An 8,334-nucleotide genomic window follows, 5' to 3' on the forward strand; every position below is an offset into this window, starting at 1 on the left:
TTATGACTAATTTTATTTTGCAGCTAACAAATTAATTTGCAATTAAAAATTATGCACTATGTTATAAAATAAGTGTAATCGGTTAATTTCGGACGGTTTTTCGAGGGAGATGAGCAGTGTTGCCAGGGCCTTTGAGTCGTAAGTTACATTTCGTTTCCTGAAATGTTACATTTTTGCTGCAAAAGTTACATTATTGTTTTTTTTTAATTTACGCGTTTTTGGCTAGCATTTCTGTAGCTACGAAACCGCGGGGACTCGCGAAGTAGGAAATGTGCGCGCTCGCACCCTCAAGCAAAATCAAGTTTTAATATATGCAAGATACGTTTCATTTTGTCATGGTGAGCAACCTCTAAGTGTGATATGGAGTGAAATACTTTTTAACGCCAGTTTTAGGTGCGTTCAATTTGTTTGCGTTGAATAGAAATGCGTTCGTAAACTGTTTACAATAAAAAAATTGTATTACAAATTTCGTTGTTCTCAAAAGTTACGAAAATGACCTTAAATATAAAAATTACTTACATGTTACGCGAGGGGGTCAAAAGTAACGAAAAATGTAAGAAATGTAACCTTCTGGCAACACTGGAGATGAGAAAAAAAAATCTTATAAAATATTTAAGCGAGACCGGCATTTTATACATGAAAATGACATCTCCACCTATGTACCTTAAACTAAAAAATCATCATAGTTTCATGGTATTTTTTCTCATTACGATCTTACCCACGTATCCGATCTTACTCAAATACACTTAATTTCATAAATGTATTGCAATATGTTTAATTTGATATGTATTTTTTAAAAAAGTTACTCAAAATTTATACAAATAATACATAAAAATAAATATAAAAATAAAAAAAAACTACGTATATATTTATTATAATCATATGATAATACATAAATCAAATACACACAGTATAATAAATTAAGTATACTTCTAGAGTAATAATTATATATAGGTAAATTAGTATTTTATTTAGTCCTAAATTACTGCAACCAAATCCAATACAAAAATTACAAGGATAAGAGACTATGCCATCAATGCCTTATCCAGTAAAATCATGCACTCATGTTCAGCTCGATTACGATCGAGTTTCTTACTACTTATTATTGTTTGTTTACCCACATTTATGTTATTATCTCTGTTCCTTTTTTATTTTAAGTACCTTTGTGCGCTCTAAATATTAATCTTAGTTTTAGATATTGTTTCTCAGTAAGTGAATTATGTATAAAATTCTTAATGAGAAATAAAGTTCTTCTTAAACCATAATAAAACTTTAATTGCGATACTAAAATAATAGTTGTGTAGATACGATAATAATATATGTATCACGAGATTTTTTTTATCAATTTCAGAAAGATTTATGAACAGAAACAATCGTTTATTTAAAATAGCTTTTTAATTTTTATTACGTATAAATCCAGTAATTAAGTAAATATTAACGAAAATAATATATTAATTTAACATAGTTTGATAATTTTAAATAAGTACTTACTTACTTATAAATCTAGCAAATATTTTTAAAGCTATTTGAAATGTTTGGTTGTTACTCGTAAAATAGTCGTGTGTTGATCATTACGTAGGTCATTATTATCTAATTATATTATTGTAATAAAAACTCAATTGCGCGGCCATAATAATATAAGTAAGTATAGTAAAGGAACCGATTATGTTTTTGTAATTTTGTAATATCACGGACCAAAGTCCTCAGACTTGTATGAATACTACCAAATAGTATTTTTAAGTAACTTCAAAAAAAGAGGTTTGTTGAAGGTTTTATATAATATAAGTCTGGAATTTGTGCCCGATATGGCGATAGGCTCGCCCCCTATCACATCATGGGACGGAACACACTTGGCGAAAAGTGGGTGCCATGGTTGCGCCTCTGCATACCCCTTCGGGGATAAAATGCGTGATGTTGTGTGTGTGTGTGTTTATATAATATAATGAGCAAGGTGACGTGATCAGTTGTGCAAAAAAAAAAGAATAAAGAAAAAGGGCCCGCAACTGAACCGGCTGGCAAGCGGACCACTACATACGTCGGCGGAACACTTTTGCTTGCATTTGTTGTTGCGTTTGCGTTTAAAAATATACTTGTGTTAGCTAAGTATATTTTTATGTTCTTGTTCTTTTGCTTATTTGTTAATTAATTTGATAAAAATTGTTGTATTTTAGTAATTAAGTTTTTGTTTTAAGTACTAATTTAGTTTTGAGTTAATTGTCAAACAAATAAATGTTAAAAACGCTAAATATATAATATCAATTTAGATGGCTGGTATTGTAAATTTCATTGTAGTTTCCATAACAATGGAAAATAATGAAAACAAAAAAAAATACTGTTATACATTTATTATAGTGTGTAAACTCTGCTAATAGTAATTAATTGTTCACTCTACAAATTCAAAGGGCGTTATTACTCTACTACATATCCCATTCCTAACAAGATTCTCAGATCAATGTATTTTTTTTATGTTTAGCACCTCAAAACTCAATCATTCATTGGAAAATTATGTTTATTTCAAATAATATATTTCTATATTGGTTCTAGAGATGTTTTTTAAAATCGGTTCAGAAGTTATCTATTACGAAGTATTTGGTATTAGTCATGCTAGGATTGGATGTATGACTCACATGTGTTTTAGTACTATTGTAAGAATGTTGTCATATGGCATGATGAGCTCGGTGGACTGGGGAAGTACCTCTGTCTTACTAAAACCCAACGTGCCGTGACAGATGGCTTTTGCCTAGCGTACGGTTCGACCAATTAAGAAAGAATATCACGCCTTTATTTCCGAAAGGATAGTCAGATGTGCAACCAGGATTCATACTTTTTGCTGTTCTAACTTCTGTCCCATGATGTGATATAGGGCGTGATTATTGCAACATTGGCCACAATTTTTAGACTCCGAACTGATACTGAGGATAAACAACATCACTTTGATTTAAACTTTAAATTGCGAATGAAGAACTTGCACTAATATTCTAAACGGTTTAATTGTATTGTGTTAGCCCATAATGTCCCAATGTCGGGCAAAGGTCTCTCATATGTGAGAGTTCGTCTGGGTAGGTACCAGCGCAATGTCTATTTCTGTCGTCAAGCAGCAGTGTGTAGTCACTGTTGTGTTCCGATTTAAAGAACATTGTAACCAGTGTAACTACTGGACATAAGACTTAACATATCATGTCTCAGGATGGCGAGCGCAGTGGAATACCACACAATACTTTGTAATTCAATTTGTTGGATGGTGTTTCCACTGTTTACAATCAGTTCGCTTACAATAAAGCGAACGGCAAGCTCGTCTTCTAAGCAAGCTATTCTAAGCAATAAAAAAGGCCTCACCAAGGTCCTTGTACGAATTACAATCCCGCTAACGGCTTAAAGGCCTCAAAATACAATAGTCTTCACAAATATGGTATGTTTAAAGTTTTAAGGATGCGTGTCGCATATACGACGTAGTTATTGAAAATTGGGGATGGAAGTATTCCAATAACATGTACATCTCAATAACAATGAATCAATTACCTGCTCCGGATAATTTATTGCAAATTTTATTTTGTAATTGCAAAAAGGGATGTGGAGCTTTGGTGGATGCAGAAAAAGTGGTTTATAGTGCAGTGTAGCATGTTTACAGTGCAGCGGAAATAGTTGTTCCAATACTTCACCTATTATACAGATAGATGAAGTAGAAGAAAATATTTGATGTAGACAACAATGTAATATATTTAAATAAACAGATTTTGTACTAATTTTTTTTTTTCTTTTCAATTGTCGTAATTAATTACCTTATTTTTTTAAATGTACACAATAGAGTACGTTTCATTTATAATTAAACTGGCCGAGAAATTTCATTGTACATAGCAGCTGTCGCTCCGCTCTCCCCTCCACGTTTTTCTACCTGCTCGAGATCCCTACTGCTATTTTTATACACAGGTATCTTTGAAAAATGTTCCTATATGTCTACTCAGGTAAGATTTAACATATAAATAAAAAAAAATACTGTTTAAAGTGAAAATATATGGTCAAACATTATTTTTTTATAATATTTTTTTTAAACAATGAAAAAATGGAGTGCACAAAAAAATTTTGGGTAAACATTGCAATTTATAGTTTAAAAAACAATATCCCACATCGATCATATTAATTCATTCACTATAACTCTAATCCGAGGTTTTACGGTTTTGAACGCTCCAGGCACTCCACTAATTGCATTTCGTATATGTAACTGATATATAAACAAGTTCTTATTAACATTGTAATAAGAACCTGATTCCATTATAATAATAATAATAATATCAGCCCTATATACTTGCCCACTGCTGAGCACGGACCTCCTCTACAACTGAGAGGGATTAGGCCTTAGTCCACTACGCTGGCCTAGTGCGGATTGGTAGACTTCACACACCTTCGAAATTTCTATAGAGAACTTCTCAGATGTGCAGGTTTCCTCACGATGTTTTCTTTCACCGTTAAAGCGAACGATAAATTCACAAAGAATACACAGTGTGACACACATGATTTTTAGAAAAGTCAGAGGTGTGTGCCCTTGGGATTTGAACCTGCGGACAATCGTCTCGGCAGTCCCTTCAACAACCAACTAGGCTATCACCGCTTAAGGTTTCTTAAGGCTTCCATTAGTTAAGTAAAATAATTCTAAATTCAGACCTGTCCACTCTGCAGTTGCTTTATCGTAAATAATTTATAGGCATCTATGAGGCATCTAGCGTGTTTGCAATAAGTACAATCATTGCGTCATTGTTTGCATGTGGTTCTTCCCTAGTACACTCGTCCTTCAATATAGCTACAACCATATTTATTAGTTATTGTTGCACCTTCCGCGTTGTTCTCAGAAAACAATGACAAGGTCATATTCGGGAACAAATTATTATGCTGTACATTTTCCTTATTTATATTAAAAAACAAATTAAAATAAAACTTATTTGCGGATTTTATCGTGGTTTTTAATAATATAATTTTCTACCGACGTTTCGAATTTGCAGCCTTCATGGTCACGGGGGGGACTGAGGTGTTGTTCATCCGCGAAGTCAGAGTTACAATATCTACCTATATTTTACAAATATACATGAGATCACGAGGTGGACCACGACAAATTCGCAAATTAGTCCTATTTTAATGTCTAACATTCGCGTAAACATAAAAAATCATTAAAAATAAACACATTTTACTTCCAAGGGGTAGCCAAATATGCAACCAAGACACCAACATTTAAACACCATGAACAAATGTACTAAAGTTTGCGCCCTTGTCACGGGCCATACGATTGCTTAATACTATATCCCAGAGCTTGGATATATTTATATGTAACCTGTCAGAGTTCATAGAAATGGCTTATAGATGTATTGAAATCAATTGTTAAGATTAAATCTGTATAACATCGAATTAGTATTAACTGTTATGGTGTTATGATATATGTATAAATAAATTTAAAAAAAAACATGTCACCGTGTGATCTGTCCCATGATGTGATAAGGGTCGAGTCTATCATCATATCTGGCACAAATGCAGGTCACCGAGTTGATACTGAGAATAAAAAAAAACCAATATCACTTCGTTTCCGGGATGCAAATCCAATACCTCACAGCGGAACACGTATCGCGCATGTTATACTACGCCACCGAGACTAACATTATTTGTTTTAGATATTTATAATGAATCTTTAGTAATTGAAATAAAAAAATGGATTAAATCGCGGTTTTTTATGTTATAATTATTGAAATCGTGGAAAAGGAAAAAGTCATGATGTATAGAATGTCTGTAGCTGATAGTATTTAGTGAGCTGGTTTTGTTAAGACATTTTTATTTATATCTTGCTTTACTGTTAGAGTGTGTTTGTAGGTGCACTCGAGGGGAACCGGTGCAGTACAGCGACACATAGCGCGGGAATGTTTTATATTAGAAAATTGTTTTGTAAAATTATGATTATTGTTCTATATTCAGTTTTGTGCGCTAAGGTAAGTAATTTTAAGGTAAGCCAGGCTTTTGGGCTTCTATGAAAGAAGCGCCACGACTATGAGCTGATAGTATTAGTGAGCTGGTTTCGTTATTACATTTATATTTATATCTTGCTTCACAGTTAAGGTAAATGGTAGAATATTACAACTGTTATTGTAGTAACTAATTTGAATTTAACTCAGCGTTTGTTATCTTTAATAACATGGAGGAAGTTTGAGTAAGAACGGCTTATTTACCTTACCTTTTATATTAGGTATGGAGGTTGATTGATTTAGGAATTTTCGTATAGAAAATAAGCAGTGAATTGTGTTTGTGTTAGAAAGTATAATTGTGTTTGCTGGTGGAAGGAAATGTTTTATACCACTCGCCCGGTTAGCGACCGACAAGTAAGTGTGTCGCGTTCCGGGATCAGCCTGTGTATATCTAGTTCCAATAGGCCGGCATAATTGTCGACTGTCGAGAGGTAATCATCTCAGTCGATATTCTAGTGGGCCCCACTTATCACCAGTTGCAGATCCATCCCATGATGCAAATACGCCTTTTGGCTAATTTATATGTTTTATTTCACAATTACCAATAAAAGATGCACAGTTAAAAAGCATAAGAAACTCGTTACATTATCAAAATTCCATGCAGTAGTTAACCACAACTAACACGTAGGAACTTACACCACTAATTTTTTTATACCAAAGTTCAACAAAATTATAAATCAAACAAATGTAGCAAACAAAAACTTCTACCACTGTGTTGGCTTAAGAGTCGGCCCGAGCAAACAGCTTTGAGCAATCGCTTTATACTTTTACAGAGGATCAGTAAAGCGGAAATATGCAAAGATTTTATAAAATCAATTTTATATATTTTTTTATGATTTTTAAACTACCAAAATATTTATTATTCAATTTAATCTAGTAGTGTTTGTTTGCAAGTTTAATTGATATGTACTACATCTATATTTTTGGAGGGAATGCACGGGATGGATAATTTTAGTTGCATTTTATTACGAAATTAATGGAACAACAAGCAAATTGCAAATTGAAACACCCAAATAAAAGATAACATTTTTTATGATGTTTAATTATTCTTATAACTTATAAAGTGCGATGTTGATATTTAAAAACAACGAACTTCTTTTGGGCATTCTATTTACTTTATACGTTTTAACTCCACTTGGCATTCCTTTGTCAATATATCCTACAACCAGCCAGCACCTCGTAACAAAATAAAACCTTTTAGGTTGACTATTCCTGTATATATCCTAAATTTCGAATAGATACCATCTAAAAATACAGTTATCACACCGTTTAGCTAGGGCAGCGCGTTAAATGATTTTAACTTACCAGGAATACCGCGCTCAAACAACTTGAAAACGAAAGTAAATGTTTAAATACTTTCTCTTTCTTTCATAAAATACTCCTAGTTTCATAAATTTTAGAAGTTGTATAATTGTAAGATGTAGGTAGATATGGAACTTTGACTTAGCGGATGACCACCACCTCAGTCCCGCCCGTGACCATGAAGGCTGTAGTCTTCGAAACGTCTGGAGAAAACAAAAATATTAAAACCGCGATAAAATCCGAAAAATAGTTTAATTTTAATACTCCTAGTTTCGTTCAGAATTCTCAGTTATCTAGCTATTTCGTTGTCAGCTTCGATAGAAGTATTAAGTATAGTGTTCATTATTTGAACAATGCAATTTGCCGCGCCTGACGGCTCTCTAATGGTGTCCTGCTAACCGTTCGCAAATCCTTTACATTTTATTGGGTTCAGGAGTTGAAGAATCTGGAAGAGACATGTTTAAAGGTGTCGGGCGAGACGAACGGCTGGTAGTTTTAATTATTTTGCTCTGTATTTTTCTTAACCAGCTTTTGTTTGCGATTCCAAACTTAAATAAGATTTGTCTTTTGTAAATAAATTGATAATTAGATAGATATTATAGTGTTTTGTATTTAGGGTAGGCATAGTTTAACGTAAGGATTTCAAGAATCAATACAACGGAAGTAGGTATTATCTTTTACTAAGGTATATAAAATGTAAAACTTTATCTCTTGTAAATATTAAAAATAAATATAATAAGTTAGCGTTATCGTAATACTGATGGCGCTATACCGGTTTATTAATTTAGGGACTTTTGTAGTGAGATTTTTTTTTAACGCGGCTGCAGCCCTGAGCAATACCTAGTAAATAACATACCTACTGACATAATCAACTTTTATGACAAAGAGAATAGATTCCCACGATTCCATTTTAATAAATCGTACTAACAATCTAATAAAATATCAGTTCCCGAATTCCATTTAGACTCCCGTAAGTCCCTTAGCAACAGATGAAGTGTAACGGAAGATTCTAAATTTAAACGATTCAGTTCCT

The sequence above is a fragment of the Manduca sexta genome, chromosome 6 (assembly GCF_014839805.1).
Source record: "Manduca sexta isolate Smith_Timp_Sample1 chromosome 6, JHU_Msex_v1.0, whole genome shotgun sequence".
Taxonomy (NCBI): domain Eukaryota; kingdom Metazoa; phylum Arthropoda; class Insecta; order Lepidoptera; family Sphingidae; genus Manduca; species Manduca sexta.